Source organism: Motacilla alba, chromosome 7, assembly GCF_015832195.1.
Source record: "Motacilla alba alba isolate MOTALB_02 chromosome 7, Motacilla_alba_V1.0_pri, whole genome shotgun sequence".
NCBI classification, from domain to species: Eukaryota; Metazoa; Chordata; class Aves; order Passeriformes; family Motacillidae; genus Motacilla; species Motacilla alba.
The window spans coordinates 31,584,964-31,607,776 of record NC_052022.1 but is presented as its reverse complement, the minus strand read 5'-3'; the positions used below and the strand labels follow the sequence as shown (position 1 = coordinate 31,607,776).

The following is a 22,813-nucleotide window of genomic DNA, read 5'->3' as shown; positions in this document are numbered from 1 at the left end:
CTCAGATACCAGTGCAGAACTCTCAGGCATTAGTTTGGCTTTGATGTACAGCTTGGATATCAAACTTGCAGACATTACTTCCGTCAGACTGAGGTACCAAAACTCACTAAGAAATGCAATTGGCATGCATATTTAATTTTTTTCACTGTATTCTTTAAGTGAATAAGACACCTCAATGGCTCATCCATTTCATGCACCTGCAGAAACTGTGGACTTGCACCCCTCAACTGCAACCCTCTCAAAGCTGTATTTGTGTATCCTGTCCCACAGAGCATGTGAAAATTCAAATTCATCTTGCTGAGAAATTCTGTGCACAGCTGCTTGCTTGGCAGGGATTGGGTTGGGGAGGGAAGGGAGGGAGGGAGGGAGGAGGGAGAGACAATTTTCCAAGCAATGGGGAAAAACAGAACAGAACTTTCATCATCAATGGCCTTGACATTGCTGGAGCCAACGGAAACAACAGCGCCCAAGCGACTCCATGCGAGGGAACCATTCACAAAGAAAAAAACCTCCTGCATTTATTTCTATCATGGTAGCTTATGCCAGGCTTCCTTTGGTGAAATCCAGATTTCTCCTGCATTGGCTTCCTCCTGCTGTTGAGAGAGCAGGATATTTGCTGAAACAAGCAGGTGATGAATGAGTATTCTGAATTAATTGGCATATATGCTGGAGAGAGAATTGTGTTCCCTTATGAAGCTCTAAGAACGACTGGCTGTGTTTTTCCAAAGGAGCTAACAGACACAGGATTTCTGCACTGAATTCTAACTCGATGCAAGTCTTGCTGGCAAGTGAATTCCATAACAGGTATGTGTCTTACTGACCCTGTCAGTGATTTTGTGGAAGTAAAAATGCCTGGTAATTGATACAGGCCTACACCACACCAAGAACAGGAAACATTTCATGAGGTAGCTTCTTGTTGCCATAATTCCTCCAGGATTCCAAAAGAAATACAAATTTGCAGGAATGAAGCCTGGTTGGTTTCTTCCACAGGCAGTAAATATATTTCCCTTTCTCAAGAGAGCATTAGAAAACAAGTACTGCACTAGTCTATTTGATTACCACTCAGTGATGAGGATAGTGTACAGAAATCACAAAATAATTTTTATTCTTGGTGTTCCCTTGTCATATCCCAAGCCTTTACTGACTCTGCAGTGCCACACACTTCCTGCACATCGTTCCAAAACTAGTGGCATTTTACTGATGGCATTAGTTATTCCAGATATCATATAAATATTTTATAGAGCAGGAAGAAAAGTACCTTTAGCTTTGTCTAAGCCAAGAATGGATTAGATAAAAAACCCTGATCAAGAAGGACACTGACAACTTTCTGTGTATTTGGGTTTTCTATTCTAAAAGACATAATTTCCAAAATATTAATTCAGTAAGATGCTGAGATATCAGAAAGCATCGTTTGCAACCACCAGAATAAATAAATCCATGCTCATGACACTGCCACCAGACAACTTCTATCTTAGTAATCATTGTTGATCCTCAGGCTGCTTCATTACACCTCTTCACAAAGCTTTGGAGAAAAGAAAGAGATTTTTGACAGTGTTTTTAAGGAACAGAGGACTTTAAATCTGGAGTGGCCATCACCCAGAGATCTGAACTCTGAACCCCACTTGGCTGGTGATCTCTGAGGGTCAGACATTACATGGAACATGACATCTGTTGGGAATCAAACTATCAAACTGATGGGAAGTTCAGTCTAATCCAAATGCTGGAGCCAAGTCAGCTACTGAAAATGCATAATGCTATCAACGTAGAATCATTACTCTGTGAAGAAAATGGTTTCAGTTCTATTATAAAAAATAGCCCTTCAATGCCATTTTTTCTGTAAGGTCACAGAGAAGCCCTAAAAAAGAATACAAAGGAAAGACAAGAGCAAGAGAATTAAAAAAATCCAGATCCTAAATCAAAGAGTTGAGAGTCAGTTGATATATTCAGTAAGGGCTTTGTGAAAGAATTCTTAAGGCATTTGTGGCTCTTACAGACATATCTGTTGTGGGTGGTACTTTAACCAGCTTCATGTCTGACAGACAGTCTGTGGAATATAAATAAATTTCAATTTCTAATACAGATATAATTTTCATTCTCTGTAGGAGTGAGTAGAGTGAGTACCAGTGAGAAAGTGCAGTATCTTTAGGATCAGTCCACTTGGATTGACAGTTTTTGAGAAGCCGACAAAAACTGACAGTTTTGAAGGCCATAAGTAATAAAGCCTTTAATGTGCTGGAGGAAAGAAAGAAATTTAAGCTATTTGCCCACCACCACTTTGTACATTCTGTCACAAGTGAGGTTTAAATATCCATTCAGCAAGTAGCAATGTATCTATCATTCATTTCTGTTGGGATTGTCATCAGAATAACTGCAAATAGAGAGTAAAATTCTTTGGGTTAAGAGAAAACCCAAAGAAATGAAAACTCAGGAAAATATAAACCAATATTTCTGCTAGTAAATTACCAGCCATTTATCATCTACACCAGTCTTTCACCTGGAGTTGGGCTTACCTGCCTCTGAGATGGTCTCAGGACAAAAATCCCTTCTAAGGCTGTGGTTTGGACATGAACGCCTCTCACTAGGGACACCTGAGTTTAAAGGAACATCTGCCACAAGGAATTCCAAGTGCTAAGTGTGACTCAAGTGAATAAATGTACCTGAACATTCCCTTTGCTCCCAAGAAACATGAAGGAAACTCTTCCCATGCTGAGAAGGAACAATGACCTAAGGTGACCTCCTGCCTCCAGCCCTATCCCATTCTCATCTCTTGCTACCCTTTCCAAGCACTCACCCCACACTGTGGGGTTTCTTCAATAAATGACTTACAGGCTCTGTCCCAATAACCAAACTGATCCAGCTTCCCATCATGTTCCACCTGCAATTCCCAGCTGGAAGCTGGAGATTACCTGCTTGGTGCGATGAAACTCGAGTGGCACATCCCACTAAGTAACAGTCCCCTGCAATAGACAGGCTTTGATAAAGGTGGCATGATTCTGGTAATCTGCTAATCAGTCACTTGGGATTTTCCCGATTCCTTCCTTACTCCCATAAAGACCTAAGAGGAATTGGAAATCTCTTTTACACATAATCACAAAGCAATCACAGCTCTTAAGCAGGCCATCCTGACAGAGGAGAAGAACGTTAAGGAAGGACAGGAACCATGAGAAAACTACTTGTCAGAGAATGTATTCCTAGACAAAAATGTGAAAAATACTACAATGTAAAATATAACACAACTCACCTTAAAACAGCACGTGTAATATCTTAGTGCTAGGTATCCATTTAACACCACAGCACATTCAAAATCCAGCACCTGATAATTATCATTATTGAGGATCAGTTTAAAAATCTGCAGACATCAGAGTCAAGCCTTCACTTACATTTTGAAACACTCAAACTAAAAGTGATTTTGAACAACTCTACAGTCCTTTCAGTTAGGGAAATATATTCACAGTGGTCAAAGTACACCAAGGAACTCTCAAATCTCTGCATGCCAAACAACACAAAGGAACTGAAAGGGTGTTAACTTCGGAAGCTCACTTGAACTTTTTAAGTACTAGCACCATCAACTATTTTGCTCTCCAAAAAATACCCCAGAGACATCCACAACACATGCTGGTGCAGTGGAAATGGACCTGCCCAGCTAATCAGGATCATCCTTTTTATTTTTAATTGACCTTTTGCAATAGCAGATACTGAACAACACACGCAAATATTGCAGAAAGCACAAAACCATTAGAAATAAACCTCTGTCCCTCATTTTGCCTTCTCCAATCTGCAGGTGGGGCTATCAGCCTGTAGTACAGCCTCCATTTACACCACGGTTGCACTCGGTTGTAACTGCACACATCTTGCCAATGCTGCTCCTCACCAGAGTGGGTCAGGAGATACATCAAGACCAAAGGCTAAACTCCCTTCCTGTCAAGGGAGTCAAGAGCTCCCCGTGCCCTCTGAAATGCCCTGAGGGTGTAAGAGACACTTTCCAAACCTGGCCCTGCTGGATCTGCTGCATCCTGATGGACTGAGCCAGGCCTGGTGGGCTTCCCAGGCAGCAGCAGGTGCCTGAGTGCTGAGTCATCCCATCCCACCCCAAACATGCAACACTACAAACCCTTCCCCTACAAACAGACGAACTGAAGGAACAGGAATAATAATAATTAAAAAAAAAAAAAAAAAAAGAGCTCCCCCTCACCACCCCCCCCCCCCAAAAAAAAAAAATTGATGAAGAATAAAAATACACACAGCAAGTTTGCATTCTGCTCAGTTTCACTGAAGTCACTGAGTCATTACATGCCAGATCAGAATCAAACAAGTCAGAAACAAAGGTCCTGAGGAAAGGGGGTCACACACACCGGGCCACCTCCAAGGACTGCAAATAAAGGGCACGTTACTGAGAACAACTTTTAGAGAAACCCCAGCAAGAGCTAGGAGAAAAGGATGAAAATTTTTGGTGAGCTCCCACCACAGAGCTGACAACTCACCTCAGCAGGGCTGTCAGCATCTGGAACACGACTGGAGCAGTTTTGCAGCGACTGCAGTGCCCCAGCCTCAGGACAGATGAGCACTGGGGGCTGCCCTTACTTTGTCCTATTTACACAGCCCTTTTTGCAGGAAATGGCTCCTCTCAGGGCTGAAGGGACCAAAAGAGTCGAGTGATTTGAAGTACAGAGAGGAGGTGGAGGAAAGAGTGGTATTCTTTCCCATCAAAAATCCTTTTTACTTAAATATCATTCCCTGTTGAGCTTAGACTCTTGTTTCTGAGGCTGTAATTGACACTGATGAGCTTTGCCAAGCAGCCCTAATAACAGCAGCTCTGAAGGTATAACCTTACAAAAGCAGTACAGGAGCACCCTTCTCTCCTTCCCAAGGGAGCTCAAAGAAATGTATCTTTGTAGAGACAATATTTGGCAAAGAGATTTGTATGCTCAAGGAGAAATGCTATTCTGCACTGAAGTAAGACCAGGCTGTGAATCCAGGTAGTCCCTTGAACTAAATTAGTAAGTCCTCTCAAGTGTTTTCACCACATCTGGAAGAGCTGAAAAGCCCAAACAGAACATGCACTATACATAAATAAATAGATAAATAAATAAAGTGCATCCACATAGCTCTGTGAGGTCTAAGTTTTGCTCAAGGTCTATTCCATGGGCCTTTTGGTGACTGTTCAGCTGGAAATTAAGGGCCCAAGAGATTTTTGTGAAAGCAGAAAGGGATACCCTGAGCCCCAGCCACCAGTCCAACAATGCAGCTTCCAACAACCAGGACGGTGTGGATTGTGTTAGAGCATCACTCATTACTGCCCTGTGTGCTCATGGAGCCTTCTTATAATTCCACTTTAACTATTAAAACTGTTCTATTTATGAAATATACTACACTTTAAGCAACAAGTTCCTACTCTATTAAAATCAAACTATGACTTTTAGTTACTTCTTATTTCTCAATATATTCAGGTAGTGAGCTTTGAAAGGTACACAGTGTAATTCTAATATATTTATTGGGAAAAACAATTTTCACAATTTAGGCTGTGCAAAGTCTATTTCTAACTTCACTTTCATTTGTATTTGACTTCTGACTAGTGTAACTTGAAATTTTCTTTATGACAATCTGTTCCAGGCTTCAAGGCAAAAAAAAAAAAAAAATCCAAACCCAAAACAAAACTCAAACAAAACAAGACAAAACCCCCACCCAGTTTGTATTAAAGTGTCATTGAAGACCTATGCATCTCCTGCTGTTTTCTACCATAAAATAGCTCAAATGCATTTCTCCCAGCAGCATCCCCTCTCCTGCAGGACTGTGACATAGGTGGAGATGATCACTGTGGGACTGGACTCGTTTCTTGGCAAGAGCGGTTATGACGTACTTGCTGCTCCATCCTAAGGTTTGTCAGCATTCCTTGTCCTAGCTGGATCTACAGCCCAGAGGGACAAGTGAGGAATTATTGCAGAAAGCCAGTGTCTGGGCTTTTCAGAATTAGCTGCACTTATGTCCAAGGCATGAAATGCTTCAGTAACTTCTGCATTATTGCACGTTACTTCCTATTTGTGCTGAAGCTCATCAAAGTAAGAAAGCAGAACTGCCTAAATTATAAAACTCTGAAATTTCTAAGGGCAAATCTTTACACTCTTAAGACAAAGACATTTATGGGAGGCATTTATGTCCCACACAACAGTTAAAGAGCTACTAACTGTTTGAAACTGTGAAGTTCTCTAAGTTGTCTCCTTTTTTTGGTGCACCTGGCAATTAATTTGAATTAAGGTATTTTAATTTAACTGCAGAGACAGACTTGTTCAGACAACTACAAATGTGAGTTTTCACACATTTATCATTCTCCCTGGGCTACTTCTCGCAGCTCAATGGCACAGTGGGAACTGACTGCTCCATGGCATTTCTGCAGGGTTACTCCCCTGAAGTGCCTTGTGGCTTGTCAGCCCTCTCTGCCCAGAAGGAACCTGGGTGTGGTCCTGGCTCTTCCCTCACAACCTTCTTCATGACAGAAACTGGGATTTTATTTCATTTATTCTTTCCGTACTTCATTGGCCTTTACACTACCATGAGGCAAAACACAGTCCTTGAAATGTGACTAACTTATTGAGGGCATCAAAAATGATTAAAATGCACAATGCTTGATGCTGACACTATCAATCCAATTTTTTGTGGATGAAGGAAAAAAACAAAATTTGAGTAGGTGGTGAATATTGATCCTGCCCTCAATGACCCAGATGTTCAAATGGTCTTTGTGCACAGTTCCTCACTGCTCCTGGAGAAGTGAAGTTGTACTTTTAGCAAATGCTTAGGGGGCAAATAAGCATTTTGTCACTCTGACAAAATTTTGTCACTTTGACAAAATCTGACTCTGTTTGAGCCACAAGTTTAATAAAGTAAAAAAGAAAGTCAGGGAGTTGTTGTTGATCAAGGCTCCAAACAAAACACAAGCATGCCTTCCTTTCTGTGCTAATTCTAGGAGGAGAAGGAAGTAAACACAATTAATGGCTGATAATTATAAAAATACTGTGTTACTTTATATAGTGCAGCATATAGCTTTCATAAACACTGAAGATGTTACATTCAACTCCTTTCAGCCAATTCTGGATAATATTATATACTATCTTTGTTAGCTAAATGTGTAGTTAAATTAAAGATATGTGAGTCTCAAAGTAATAAGTAGCTCCCAAGACCATTAAGGAGAAATTATTTCTTCTGTAAACAAGTAATTGAAAAAATAAATTCACTTTCTTAAGGTGTCATGTACTTTTTTTAAAATTTTTTCTCCATTTCAGGAAGCACCATGCACAAGGTATAAACAGAAATTAAAAGGAGGACACTAAAGCTCACTGGTCTGTATCTGAGTCGAAATGAGAAATCCTATGTCCTGAGTATAAAATTCAATTACACCTGTGAAACAACATTAAGTATTCTAAAATAAATGAAAAGCATGAATTGCATTACAAAAATATAATATCCTGATCCATGAAATATTCTGATCCCTCAAAACAACGTGTCACTGCTAACAAATCAAAAACATCTGTTTCCACAACATTAATTTGTCTTAGGAGCAATCTGTTGTGGAGACAAACTTTTAAAGACTTAACAAAAAAAAAAAAAAAAAACATCAGGATGGGACAGAAGGTAACAGCAGGGAAAAGAGCTCAATCCCAGTATCTGGAAACAAACTGGCACATTTTCTCCAGCTCATTGGAAACCTGGCACATTTGTCAGTTTTACAACATTCTCCAGCTACAGCTGCAAGGCACAAAGATGCACAGGACATGGTATGAACGTAGAGTATGATCATATACAGACCCCTTGGAACCTTTCAAGCCTGAACATTTCTGGTCCTTCTGTTATAAAAGTTACCTAGTAACCACTTAAAATTGGTAAAAGCTAAACTACTCACTCAATTAGGTGCACAACCAGGAGCCAACTCACAAATCAGGAGCAAAGGAAAACGAAATCAAGTTTATCAGCAAACACAATCACCTTTGACTTGAGACCAGATTATTATTATAGCAAGTCCTCTCTGACCTGACTTATTTTGGAGACATGTGGTTTCCATGTGCTGTTTCTACTGTTGCAGATCTGCACATTAGGACATAAAAATTCTGTATAAATTTATAGTAGGTGGGGTGAGATGGTGCTGAAGCTGGTGCCCAAAGACTGGGAATGGATGAACAAATTCAGTTCCTCAAATAAGAAGCTGCTGTCAAATAAATATCTGGATAAACCAAGTAGCCTTCTGTATATTTAATGTTCTTCCAAGCCCCATCATATTGTGAACAGAGTACACAAAGGCACAATAATGTATCTAATAAGAGCAATTTGAAACTAAGCTTACTAATGTTTGCTGAATTAAAGCTGATAAGAAGATGCTACTACAGGTCTCAGGGCAAAAACACTTATCAGTTTACCAAGAGCTGGATTTTGCCCCTCAGAAGTGAATATATTTTCCTGTCTCTCACCCAATGCAGGAATATTGTTAACACTTCTTCATGAGCCACTGCAACAGTATGTAGGTGCTAGAAAAATGCATTTTTTTTCCCCAGAAGAACACCTGTAAGGAAATAATGATAAATTCTAACAGAGCACCCTAAACCATTCTGTAGCCACAAGTTGTGCTGACCAATGCTTTCCCCCTATCACATTCATCACACAGATAAAGATTTCCTCCTAAAAGGCTAATTAATTTAAACTTATCAGATTATCAAATGTTATTTAAGGAGAATAAGGATGTGAATAAATAAACAAAATTTAAACCACACATATCTTATTAGTTTACCTATTACAGAATGCAGGAACCATAAATAGGAGTCACCACTGGAAAACGTCTACTTGTCCACACAGGTAATGTGTGGCAAATGTGCTTTTCTTTGAATGATTATGTTTACTGATTTATATCAGTGAAAGATGACAAACATTCCCAGTGAGCTCAATCCTACTTCCCTGAGAAGAAAACAAAAACAAGGAGCAGCACCAGCTGCTTGGCAGGACTGTGCTGGAATGATAACATGGTCTCAGGGCGCTCTTGCTCAGGCCATGGAATTAATTACTGGTGAGTAATTAATTCAGCCACAGCACTGACAGTTGCTTCACCTTGCCCAGCAAACAGCCTGTTTTGCTCATGGTGCTCACTGCCTCCACGCAGAGCTGCTCCAGAATTAGTTCTGCATGCACTGCACATGTCAAGCAATATTAGAACTAAGGAGTGGATCATGTCAGACTATGAAATATGTACATCTAGAAAAGATTTGTGGACAAGGAAAATCTGATATACCACTAGCATAAAACTCTGTACTAGATCTACCTGAAATTAAGCTATAAAACCCATTTTATTTAAAAATATCCACCCACTAATTTGAGTGAATCTTCATTAGTGATCCAGCTCTAATAAGAAAATTAGTATGAAATGGTTCAATAGCTCATTCTGAAAAACTCTCATCACCCTCCAACTTAACAGACTCTTGTTTATGAAAAGATTACACTTATTTCTAAGTAAATGGAAAATTATCAATCTGAATTTAAAAAAAACTAACAAGGGAAGGGGACAAAGAAACAAGCTAAAATGATACAAAAGTACTTTTATACAAAGTGACAAAGGAAGAATAGCGACCAAAAAAAAAAAATTCAACCCAAAAGCCAAAAAAAAGAAAACCAACAAAACCACACACCCAACAAAGCCACACCACATCAAAGAAACTCAACCACAAGCTCCACTATAACTGTGTGATTGTGTAGATTTCTACACTTCCTTGGATAATGTTCCAGATTTGTTGGAAATCTGGACAGGACTCTCATGAGAACAGGCTTTCTGATGATATTGTAGATACTCCCAGGTTATAAGTCTGCCAGAAAAAATGCAAGAGCAGCCTTTTTCCATATTAGCTTTGTACTTGGATTCCAACTGCAGCAAAAGAGGAGGAACTGCAGAGATGTGTAAACTTAGAGAGGGATCAGTCACAAAACTTCCCATTTTCCTGACCAGTGCACAATATGGTACAGCCTGAATTTTGGGGAAGACACAAGAGAACTCTGATTTCATTCAACTCACTTCAGCCTTTTCTAGTTTCGGGAAAAAGTATTAATTAATTAAACGCCCGACAGGAGTCACAGCGCTATTCAGTTTGTTACCAAATGGTTTTCTAATGAAGACCAAGGATTTCTGTCTTGAGCACTGTGCTGTGAGCTGAACAGGAAGGATTCCTGCAGCTTACAGATATGGCTGGTAAATAAAACAGGATGTTGCAAAGGTTACCTTCCTCGCACAAAACAAGGAAAATATTGAAGTTGTTGGACGACTGTGAAAAGGGATCTTCCACCAGCAACAACAACAACACGCTCGCTACATTTTGGAAGGGGAAAAAAAAAGCCAACATAACAACTGGTTTTCTGTTACTCCTTAATGCTGGCAACAAAAATAGAGGCAGTTTCATTCCTGAAAACAATGACATAAACACAACTTCCACGCAGGTATCTTGCACTTCTCAGCAAGAAATGCAACTTAGAAACAGGTGTTCTGAAAACTGCACTCTTGTGCAGACAAAGACAGACAAAGTCAGTTATATGGTCTTCTGGGAGAGGAGGTTCCTGGCTCAAACACCTTTTGTGTTACTGACACAGGTTTGCTTCTATGCTTTATTTTATTAAAACATATACTCTCTGGTTTTATGGGGAGAGAACAGTAAGTTCCTCCAGAGGGTTGCAGAAATGTGGAAATCCTTTATCTAAACATTTGTGGATACAGACAGCTTTGGAAATGCAGTTTGGAAAGCCCAAGACTCTTGGAGCATAGGAAAAGGAATGACGACACATTTGGTTATTACGCAGATATTCTGGCAGATGAAGAGTCAATAGGATCTGAGGAACACAAAGCAGAATCAAAAGAATTACTTCCATCTCTTGGGGTATTTACCTTTTCAGCTAGGAAAAAAGGTCTAGATATTGACAAATTCCCAAGAGCAGCACTGGTTTGTCTTTGAAAGCTCAGGCTCTGCTAAGTTGGGCAGGAAGGGCAGCTGAATCTCGTCAACAGAGAAGTTCCTAGATAAGTTGGTGCCCTTCCTGTTAAGCCAAAAGGGCCTCAAACACACAGAATCCATATGACCCATGACATCATCAAACACTGGAAGTTGTTAACCAAATGCCCAGTGTCAGGAAACAACTATTTGTCTGTGACAAACTGAGTTCTTCCCTCTCTATAGGGCTGGAACTAATTTATTTTCTATCGAAGTTTTCTGACAACCTTTCTCTCTCTTCACTCATCAAAAGAAGCATTTTCAGCAGTCACTTGCAGGTCACTCCTCTGGAAACCCAAAAGAAATTGGTTTTAACATGCTTTGTGGTACCCTTACTGGAATGATATTTACCAAAAAAACGAGTGCCCTTTGAACTGGTCACCCTCTAGGAAAACCCAGCTGATGTAAAAGATCATCACCTGTAATCCTTTTGTCATGTTCAATGCTCTGAGTATTTAAATGTTTGCTTTACAAAGTTACCAATGGATTCTGGAAATCCACATGTATTTCTTGGAGCTTTTAAAGTTCAATAAAACTGCTTGCATTCATCCACACAAGATCATGTGGTGTTTTAGGAGGAAAACCTTAGCTCTCTTGCTGCAGTAAATTGAGACAGAAGTACTGTTGATTGGATCAATTAGTTTATTTTTACACTAAGCAGTGCCCTTCCTATACCTAGTGATAAATTTATTTTTTTTTAAACAGATACAATTAACATTAGTGAATAACTACTGAGCACCCTCTGTATCTCACCTTTCAATAGTAGGAGTGCTGTGGACCCAGTCTACAAGAAATTTTCAGCATCACATACTTACTCTTCAATATTTCCTGCTCACCCCTAGTTTATCCCCCCTCATTTTTAACTGCTTTTAAAGGGTTTGCAAACCTCTGACCTTGCTTCGTGCTCTGAGCATCATCCACACAGTCTCACTAAGTGTGCGGACTTTGTAAGCGTGCTTCTTGTAACTTGAAGGATTTTGTAGGATTGCAGACTCAAAAGGAGTCAGAGAGCTGAGGAAAAACGATTGGTCTCTAACGAGCCATTTGTCAAACTGGACAAAAGCTGTACAGCTTACAAAAGCTTTCAAGAAGCAGCATTAATTCCAGTGTCACCCACTGTCACCTCGTGTCTGTGGATATGTCCCTTGTTCCCATGCAGGAACATCCCTGCCGTAGCCAGCTCGCGTGCAAAGCAGCAGCCACAGCCACACCGAGGGATCCTCGGCTGCCAGACTTCCCCTCTCAGCCCTGCTAACCTCAGCCCTGACCTACAGTACCCTCAGTTTTCCATTCCTTAGCCTCTCTTACGCAAATATAGCCCAGGATTCCAAATTGGGCTGTGTTTATTCCAGGAACACAAAGACAACCATTTTCACATCTAAGAAAGTGACGCGTCTTGATAAAAAATTGAGACATTTTCATACAATGCCGAAAACAAATGCAGTTTTCATCAGCACCCCAAATCCCTGTGGACTGGTTTCTAGTCTATTCTACTAATTCCTGGTTCCCTATGCCAAATTCATGTCTTCCCAAATTTGACTGAATCCTCTCCTCCTTGAGCTCCTTATTTCACATTAGCTGAAACCTTCTCCATTGTTTCCAACTGGGCCCATTAGCAGGTGTCTTTCAGGCAGAAAGTTAATTCAACTGCACACAGAAACAGTCCACAATTGTTGCTTGAACTAGGTGCTATTTTTCATCTTTGCCTTTTGAATAAAACTGAAAATTTGGATTCCAAGTGTTGCAAACCATGTAAAATAGCCTATATGTCAAAAAGCACCACTGCAAATAAGCTGCTTTCCTTTAAAATTCAAATGAAAATATTTTTCTTTTCAATAAGTTTTCCAATACAACAGCCCCATCACAAGATTCTGTGATTTCATTTTGCTAAGTACATTAAGGCTAATTTGCAGTTTGATGGTGAAAAAACTTCCTTTTTTTTTTTCCTTTTCCAATGATGATAAATAAATACCCCATACTTTAAAAATCCATACATTTATTATAAATATTGAAAAGCAGCTTTCCACAGAGCTATTAGAAAAAAAACAAACTTCATTTCGTCAAACTGACCTTTGCTAGAATATGAGCCGTTCATAGCCTTACAACACCAATTAATAATAGGGTGCTGACAAATAAAACAAGCTGGTAAATATGAATCTTGTTCATAACAAGATTGCACAAGAAAATATACTGTAATGACCCTGTCTGAACATCCTGTAATAGCCCATTGTTCCTCTCTATTACTGTCATTCAGCAATTTTTTTTAATAGCGGATGCGTGGCAGCGGAGGAACCAACGCAACGTGGGACTGCATATGCACAAATCCTGCCCCATCCTGGAGGTGAGGAGACAGCCCTGGCACTCCTGGGCTGCTCACTGCATGTGGAGATCTGCACAACCACCCCACATCGCTGCAGAACTCAAATGAGACAAATAAAAATATTCAGCTGTAAGTGCCTGAATGGTTTGTAAAGGGAGAAGAGAGCAGGATCCTTTTACCTGTCAAAGGCAAATTACAGGAACAACAGGAACGAATAGTGGAAAAATCATAGGCTTAAAGTCTGAGAGATCGTCGAGTCTTTTAGACAATACATGGTGGAAGAAACAGGAGGTGTCCTTCTGTTCCATAGGTGAAGAGGAAAGGTGGTAATAAAGATCTTCCATGTGTGACAACTGGGTATTTCACCTGTTCTGTGTATGAGGAAAGATGAGCTAACTTAGCACTGCAGTGACTGACACCTTAACTAGACCGCAGACTGAAACACAGCATCTGGTTTTGCTATCTAACTAAAATACTGAATAGACAACTGATTTCATAACCATTCTTTGAATTCATGTCGCAGACAAGTAGTGGTTTCTCACCAGTTAAAAGAATCTATTTATCAAAGTCTGACTGATCACAGGACACCTGATGGAGCCTTGTCTCTGCAGTAAGAGTCATGCTAAAGGCAACATCATTCCATTTACTGATTTGTTCAGTTCACTTTTCTAAGGGAACAACATTTTAAGGTTCAGACCTTTTTTTCCTTTGTGCATTTGTTATTCCTTCCATCACTTTGTCTTCCTTGCTACCAGGCTTCATTGTTTTACTGTTAATTAGTACTCAAGGAAGGAGGAGTTGGACAACATCCTCTTAAAATCTGTAAATGTTTAAAAATATAAAAGCTCAGAATTCTATGAAACACAAGGGATAAAGAAATTGTAAAAATAAAACAAAACAAACCTCTGGCTTAACAATTTCCACATTCCTGTATGGTATAAAGCCAGTTTCTCTTCATAGGACAATATAAACTTCTCTTCCCTTGCCTATGCTGACTTTGAAAGATTATTGGTCGCTAAGATGTGCTTTGAACCAGGGCTCTTTTGGTGCTGTGTACCCTGGAGGTGGCAGCAGCCGCTGCCGTGCTCCGGTGCCCCAGTGCCCCCACAAAGACAGCACAAGTATTTTGCCAGCCTTCCAACAAACCCTGAATTACTGCCATGCCCTTCACTGGTCTGTAATGTGACTCTAGGAAAAGCTTAGCATGTCAGCAGACTATTTTATCCCTGCAGCCCTAAATAAAAAGTGTCCAGTTAAACTGCATTGTCTGAATTCTTCCCCAGGATTGCATGCACAGTTTTCAGGAGAGGGATCTTCTGTAGAGAAGGAGCTCTACTCGTGCAAGCTCTTCTGAAATAACTGAGGGAGAAAAAGGAGAAGAAAACCTAGGCCCAGCAGCTATCCCAGTGGATCATGCTGGAAGGTTAAAAACATCGGAATGATTTTCCTAGGTACTCTCAAAATGCTGATATGGCACATCCAGCAGGCAGAGTTGGGGGAACAAAAGGCTCTGAAAGGACCATGCTGTGACTTCCATAATCAGGTCAATAATGACACTTTAATGAGCTGAAGATGGACAAGGATCAGCTCCTTCAGTCAGAAATTAAGAATTTCCAGAATGAGAAACTAAAAACACATTCAAATGAATACGACTGTACTCCAAACAGAATTGTTTGAGCTTCCAATTGTAACCATTACTCCTGTTTCAGATAAAACCTTCACTGTGATAGCAAATAAATATGAAACAAAAATCTGTTTCCACCGGCGTGTTATCTGTGGCAATGTTAACTGCACTTAGGACATAACACACAGAAAATTACATCAGATATAATCTTTCACATCTTCCCTAGGGAAAAATGATGGAGGGTGAGATCCTTGGGTTCTGTAGGACAAGAAGACTGCAATAGCAGAGTTTAACTTGAGGGGAATTCTTACTCTTATTTGCATATTGCTTTCTAAAGTTCTTCTTTTCTAGGACTATAATTTCCCGTTTGTTTTCAGCAGAAAGGCTTTTATTTCCTGAAGCACACACACAATTAACAGATTAAAACCATTTTTTTAAATCCCTCTTTACCCACTTCTTCTAAAACTGGAGAGGGGAAAAAAAAAATACAAAACAACAAACCACCAAAAAACCAAACCAAAACAAAGGAAAAAAACAAACCCTCCCCCGCAAGCCTCACACTAGGCTGGCACGAACATGACCACAAGAAAGGCAGCAGCTCAGCTCAGTGTTTAAGTGCCTACTTAGCATGTGCTTTTTTCCCAGCTGCTGCCAGCCACACACAAACCCAGCGCAGCCCTGGTGGCCCTCCATGCATTTTAATGCAATAAACAACACATTTCATAAAGAATGAAGAATGTGCAGTGGCAGCCACGCAGAGAGTACTTGAATAGCACTCAGGAAAGAGCCTTAATTTGGCTTTCCTGAACTTGTTGAAGCTAACTTTTTGCCCAGAACACACGGAATCAATGCTAGAGAGGTTCCCCACGGTGATGTTACGGTACGCACGCTCTGCAAGGAAGATGGCTCTGAAGTTCAACAGGGTCATTTATGGAAAGAGCTCCCACCCCCACCTTCCCCTTCCAAGAAACTGGACGTGTGAAGACAGACGTTTCTTTGAGAGGAAGGATAAGGCAGAGGTTAATTTCATCTGCATGAGCCAGCATAGGATAAGCTGTTGGAAATATTGTCAAGCCACATTCTTAATGCCTGGCAAAGTGACTCACTCAGAGTCATCACAGGAAAGGAAGTTGAATAGAATCAAAAACGGAACAGGATGGGGGCTTAGACAGGAGAAAGAAGTGAGAGAAAGGAAACTGGATTGTTTAAAGTAGGCTGAGATTACAAGTTTTAGAATGAGATTATTTTTAAAATACACATACAAAAGTTATATCTGTAAAAATATACATGCATATAAAATTAACGTAATTTTTTACATTAATGCATAATTTATGCATTTATTAAAAAAAAGAAAAACCACCTTTTTTCCATTTAAAGAGAGACTTGTATTTGTGGATTGCCTTCCAAAGATGCCTGCTGAGGTATTTGTTTCTGTTTAAGGTGGAATTAACATGGTCTGGGAAATAAACAACTATCCCCTCTAGAAACCAACAAGTTTTTAACGATCACATTCCTATTCCACGCAATATGAAACTCTCAGAATATGAAGCTTCACACTCATGTAAAAATCCACCACAATACAACATTACTACTTCCTTCCCTAAAGAAACACTAAGCAATAAACTACTTGTTTTTTTTCCCACACCAGAAAATTCAACATTGACTTTTACTTGAAACTCCATGACGCACGGCAAAGTTTCTCTTCTCCAAACTTTTTTTACTGTGAGAGTTTGGATGATTAGCCACCTCACATAGCAATTTCAGGTAACACAAGCAGTATGTAGACCGTCTCAAAACATAAGTCACTTGCAGAAGCACTTCCTTGACTTCATCACAACTGAAAACACATTACTGATGCAAGAGAATGTTCACCAACAAAAAGAACAATTTTGGTCCCCAAAGAAAATGATCAAACCATTTTTTTAATATCATCAAGGCAACACTGAACTGAGTCACAGCTCTTTATGTTTCAGCCACATCACCTGTGGGTGCAAGTTCTGCCTGTCCTCTTTCATGTTCAAGGGGACACACAGAAAGATGAATACACACATTAAATCGTATAACTAAATAAACAAATTTCAGACATAAGGAGGCATGCCTTATCAAATAATTATTCTGGAAAAACATATTACAATAAATATTTCTAAATCCTCCCAAAAAAGCTTATCTCTGTGTAATATTTCTTATTTAATCCCCAGAGTGACACCTGCTGGATTTCACTAACTGAAACTAAAGGGCAGATATTGCCATTATACAGAATATTTCAGGATAATAATTGCAAAAACGTGCCATTTTAGCAATAAAAGGCTGCAGAGTAGAATACTTTCCCTCCATTTAGGGTACTAAATAAACACATAGATGCAACCACAGAAGAAGGAAGTTTAATGTCTAAAGGTCTTACTCATTTCTGAAAAGTAAATTTTTAAACTTCTATCTAGGAAGGATTCTGGGGCATAACATTTGGTGACAAATGATATTAATTTCTGAAAATATTGATATGGAAAAAATACTTTAAAACCCTAAAACAAATTAGTTTGGGTACAACTAAAAATGTTCTCAGTACATCCTTTGTTTTACTTTAACGAAACTCTAAAACTCTACCAGAATTGCCAGTATTGGGATAACATAAAATTTATGAAAATTAATTGGCACGATTTTACCAGTGTAATGGAGGAGGGGAAAAGTAAGGAGAAAATCTAAATGGTAATTCAAAGAGTGATGCCTTGTGCCCATACAAACATTCACTCAGTTTTCAAGCTGAGAATGTCAAAGAATAGGTGGAAAAAGATGATGCAGTTTTTAGGAACCTAAGATATTCAGCCTAAACACAGGTGATGGTAAACAACAGTGTATGAGGTAGGTGTAGGTACTTTGAATATCGTAATCAAAAGAAAAAACATTACTAATTTCTTTGGTTGGCTCCTTGTTCATGGTATTACAGGGGAAGCCAGTCTGGTATGGGCTTCATTAAACAAAATCATCACCAATTTTGGGGGGATGTTTTTCCAAATGAAGCCTGTATGACCCAGACATAAATCCAGAAATGCAACATGGTTTTATCTTCTAAAATCTAAGAATGGTCAGCTACAACATAAAAATGGTCAAAACTGCCAGAAGAGGCTTGAGTGACACTTAGGATATACTAAAAGGTAACAGCCTCAGAGACACATGCAAATTCACCACAAGAGTTTGATTTCTTGGAGGAAGAACATGGCTTCTCTCCTGGAGTCTTTTTTTGGTGCATTACAATGAGTTAAGTGCATTTCAAATGCATGTTTCCAAAGAAAAGCTACTCAAAACAGATCACTTTAGGACAGCATATACTGCAGAAATGATTGAAAGTGTTTGCACAGAGCTAGGGCAGAAAAAGGATGACTTTGCTGGGAAAATGTAAACAGTATAAACAAACTTGGGAGACTGAAGCATGAGAGACAACTGTTAAAACAAAACTTTAAAAATGAGAAAGTTTAGCCTTTCACTTCTGCTCACATTTTAAAATAGAACAAAAAGTGTTGCTAAAGAGAAATGGTCTAAAGAAACCCAATTTCATAAGATCTTCTAATTTACCACACTGGCTGTGGAATTCCCCATTAAGGTAACAGGTAAGAAAAAGGCTATTTTCTGCTGCTCTTTGTGCAAGTTTTTTACACTGAAAACATCAGAACAGCCAACATGATTACAATAAGTAAAAAAAGGGGTTTTGTCCACATACAGAAAGCTTTCTATGTTTTGTTTCAAACATTAGAAAGATGTGGCATTCAGATGTATGCAAGTCAGAATATTAGCACGTGTGATTCCCAGTTTTCCAAACAAAGGATAAGGTCTAGGGTTAATTTCCTTTGAAAATTTCTTTGTAAACTTAGGTTCTCTGTTTAGTTGCTACATTGGCAATAACAGAAATCACCCTGAAATGGACCTGCATACGTTGTACGTAGAAATAATATACCAAATATGCTATTATATGTCTAATACACATAAAACCACACTTATTTTACTGCCTAAAAGTTATTTGTTAGCCAACTAACATCTATTTTGATAGTAGCAGTATTCATCCCTTCCTCGACACAGCAGTACCAGGGATATAGTTAATTCCAGAGCTCTGACAATTTGCTGCACCAAACACTTGAAATACTTCCCAGGGACAGAGCAGTTCCACGAGCAAGTAAAGGCTGTTTTCAGTAAGTGCAAAGCTTGGCTGAGGCAACTGCTGCACGTGGAACTCAATGACAGAGCTGCCCAGGCTTGCAGAGCCGGGGTGGCCAGGGCAGCGAGGTAAGGCAAATATTGTGTGCGTGCCACAGGGGTGGCAGCTGGTCAGGAGCACTGAAGGGATTTTGGTACCAAGTCAAGAACATCGTAAACACATTGGCAACAGATGGGAACAACTTCCAAAGGAGAAATCCTGCTTTGTTTTCCTGACTGTAGACTTGGACTTGTGGAGAACTTCCCTCAATGGCTTTAATAGATAGCTTATGTCCAACATTTACTACAGCAGTGACTAGACACACTTCTTTTAAATATCACTGAATACATGTTATTATTAAAAAACATATCAGCATAAAACATACAATTTTGTCCAAATGACCATGGTCCCATTTTAATTGCATGGCTTCATGGACTTCTGTGGGTCCAATCCTACCCAGCTCTTCCACAAGCCAGGAATGCTACTGGAGAAAGATGGCTACCTCAAATGCACAGAATATAGAAGCAAGTTAGAAATTATATGGGTGTCTAAGGAATTTTTTTTTAGTGTGCTTTCTTCCCTTGGTTTTGTTCTTAATTGTAACCTGGTCTATAATCTGAACAGCAATTCCCAGATAGCCCATGGAACAATCCTGTATTTCTGGAGTTAATGCCTTTACTGACCCAGGTAAGGCATTGGTCACCCAGTGAGACAGATGCAGATCTGTTTTGCAACAGATCACATGCATGGTCCGTTTTTCAGATCATGTTTTTCAACTGAAGAGCTCAAAAATTACACAAATTACAAAAAAAAAACCCAAAAACCCAGCTGCCAACAGACAGCAGAATGTAAAGTGCCTGGATGGATGACCATCTATGTATAATTCCTTCAATGGAAAAATACCCACATTTAGGAATGTTTTGCCCTTTGACAGTGGGTGGAAAAGTTCCCACTGGCTCTCAGTGGGCCAGGATTTCAACAGTTTGGTTGTATCAAGAAAAGCCTATTCAAAGGGACAAGTACTACATCTCTTAATGCAGAGAAAGACCCCAGCTGATCAGAAATTCAGGGTGCAGAAACATCTGAAGTTGAAAAGACACACATGATGCAGTTCTTGAACCTGTAGTCCATCTTAGATATCCAGGTACTTAATTTTGTCCAGTGAAAAGTCCAGTCACACTGTTCTGTATCAATGCCCTGCCTGTCTCTGCTTTAACCTGCAAATAATGTAGACTGATATCCAGCCTGCAACATGCACATGCCTGCCACATCCTCTGTGGGCAGACCCTCTTCAACCTCCACCAGTTGCTTGTGAAGAGCAACAAATAAGAATCTAAATAATTTAGCTGGTATACTCTAAAGACAGTTGTTCCCACTGAACTGATCATTTAACATAAGCACCTTTCATGTGAAGTGCCATCTCCACTGACTTAGTGTCACCAAGTGCCTTTTGTATGGTAGATTTCCAAAGCTGGATAAAGACTTTGGGATTGCTCCTACAGGCAGTGAAATAGATGAGAGTTTAAGCAAACTAGAGAAGAAAACACCATGCTAATACAAATTATTATTCTTAATTAAGAATTTCAGACAGTACCACAGCATGTATACTTAAAAACACATCTGTTTTCAGATGCGGTCTTATATTGATCTAGATCTAGAGTGCCTCCTTCCAATGCAGCGAGAGGAGCTCAGATTCAGAGCACATCCCCGAACAGGTTTCAGCTGTTAGAAACATTGTTAGTGCAAGGGAATGACAAGATCCCGGCAGGCACGGTAAGACTGGGAAAACTGCATTGGCACAATTGTAAGAGCAGCAAAGTCCATCCCCAAGGTACCTGGCGTAAGTTTATTAAGGCAAAGAGAGAAAAAAATACTCAGTTATTTTTATAATTATTTCATTCTCTTCCCTTATAAACTGCACGGATAACTGAAGGATTCATTGTAGATCAAATCCACGTGTGATTTATAGCCTAACAAGATTTATTTTCCTGGTTCTACGGTTCCACTGCTTACACACACGAGCAAATGACTAGAATTGGCAATCTCAGCACTGCAACCGCATTTGTAAAACCAGCGGGTCTCCCATCTGTTTTGGAAAGCTTGAGGAGTGGCAAGACTTTTAACTGCCTATCAGCTGGCACTCGAAGGCACGGAATGACACACTTGCACCGTTCAATAGTTTCTCGAGGGAAGGGAAAGCGGGCAATCAGCTGCCAATAAATCAGCTCGGTGTTTGCGGTTAAAAACCTCAAACAGCAACACGCCGGCACGCGTGCAGGCTTCAGAGCAACCCAACTTTTCCTCAAGCAAACAGAAAGCTCAAACAAACCAGCAGCTTTATCTTTTAAGTTGTGTAATTACAACACAAAACCTAATTATGAAACAACTCAAGTAGGACCTCTTTCTGGTACAGTAAGTTTAGAGAAATAGTAAGCAAACCTACACCACTTTATCACCTAATTCAGCCTCTATTGTAAGAGCTGCAGTTGAATTGAATTGGTCTTAAGGACCCTTTTCAAGCCAATGAGCCTCTAATTCTCTCCAGATGCAAAGACAGAAATTTGGTTAGTTAATATTAGAGGTTTCAGGCAGAATCCTTACAGCGCTGCTTTGGGCATTTTATCTCTTTATCTATCCGACCAAGCACACACGATAACACCACCAGATATAAAATCAGCTCAACACCTCGCTCGCTAAAAATAAACGAAGGTTTTCTCTCAGGCTGGGTCGGCGCGGATCCCGCATCCCGCGCCGAGGCTGAAGCAGAGCACACACACACACACACGCGTGGCTCCCGCTGCGCTCGGGTGGCACCGAGCCGCTGCTCTGGGTGAAACAATGAAACAGCACTCACCACGCCGAGCTCCTGCCTGAGCGTTTCCAGACACAGCTGAGCGGAGCTATCTCAGATGAAGCTGTGTGCGGAGCTGTCTCTCATAAAGCTGCGCGGAGCTACCTCAGATAAAGCTGTGTGCGGAGCTGTCTCAGACAAAGCTGAGCGGAGCTGTCTCGCCCGGTCCCTCCACAGCCAGCCGAGAGCGGTGCCCGGCGGGTGCGATCCGGAGCGCGGCTGTCCCGGCGGAGCGGCGCTGCTGCGGGAGCGCCGGGAGCGTGTCCGAGGGCAGCGCGGAGCGGCGGCGGCAGCAGCGAAACATCAGAGCTTCCTGTTACATCACCGACCCCGCCTGCGGCCGCCTTAAGTTACTTTTCTCTCCCGAATGGCATGTCCCGGGGAAGCCGAGCTCCCGTGGCATTCGAGCCCCGGCGCTGCCATCTGCTCCCGGCCTCTGCCCGCACCTGGCCCCGGGGCGGCTCCGCTCGCCCGCCCGGCGCTCGCAAAACGCTCACTCGCTGCTCTGCTGGTGAGGAGGAGACCACGGGACCTGTCGTTTCACGTATCGAGCCTCTGAGATTCGTCCTCCTCCTCCAGCTAGACTCATAGAAACAGATTACTTGGACCTTTATTCAAAGAACACTCGAGAGCCGCATTCCTCCTGAGTGTGACTGACCTGACCCAGCACCTCTGCCAGCAGCTGCATGACACCCCATACCGTAAGGGCTGAAAAGCTCTGCACAGAATTGCCTTTATTCCTCAGATGTAAAGCAGCTGCAAAGTTCAGATTCAAATTCTCAATTACAAGTGGGTACACCATTTACAGTACCACTATTTTTTTCCTGGATAT

The 22,813-nt window shown here is 40.6% G+C and overlaps 1 protein-coding gene across 2 annotated transcripts in view; it reads right to left on the bottom strand.

The window, feature by feature from the left end:
* CALCRL (calcitonin receptor like receptor) overlaps positions 1 to 22,471 on the bottom strand; it is a 62,856-nt gene extending 40,385 nt beyond the window's left edge. Inside the window, exon 1 of one of the 2 annotated variants that reach the window (XM_038142237.1) lies at positions 22,087 to 22,471. The gene's annotated coding sequence lies outside the window, so the exon portion shown is untranslated. Of the gene's footprint in view, positions 1 to 21,984 lie in introns of both variants that reach the window. The other variant, XM_038142236.1, reaches the window with a different exon arrangement.
* Positions 22,472 to 22,813: the final 342 nt, after the last annotated feature.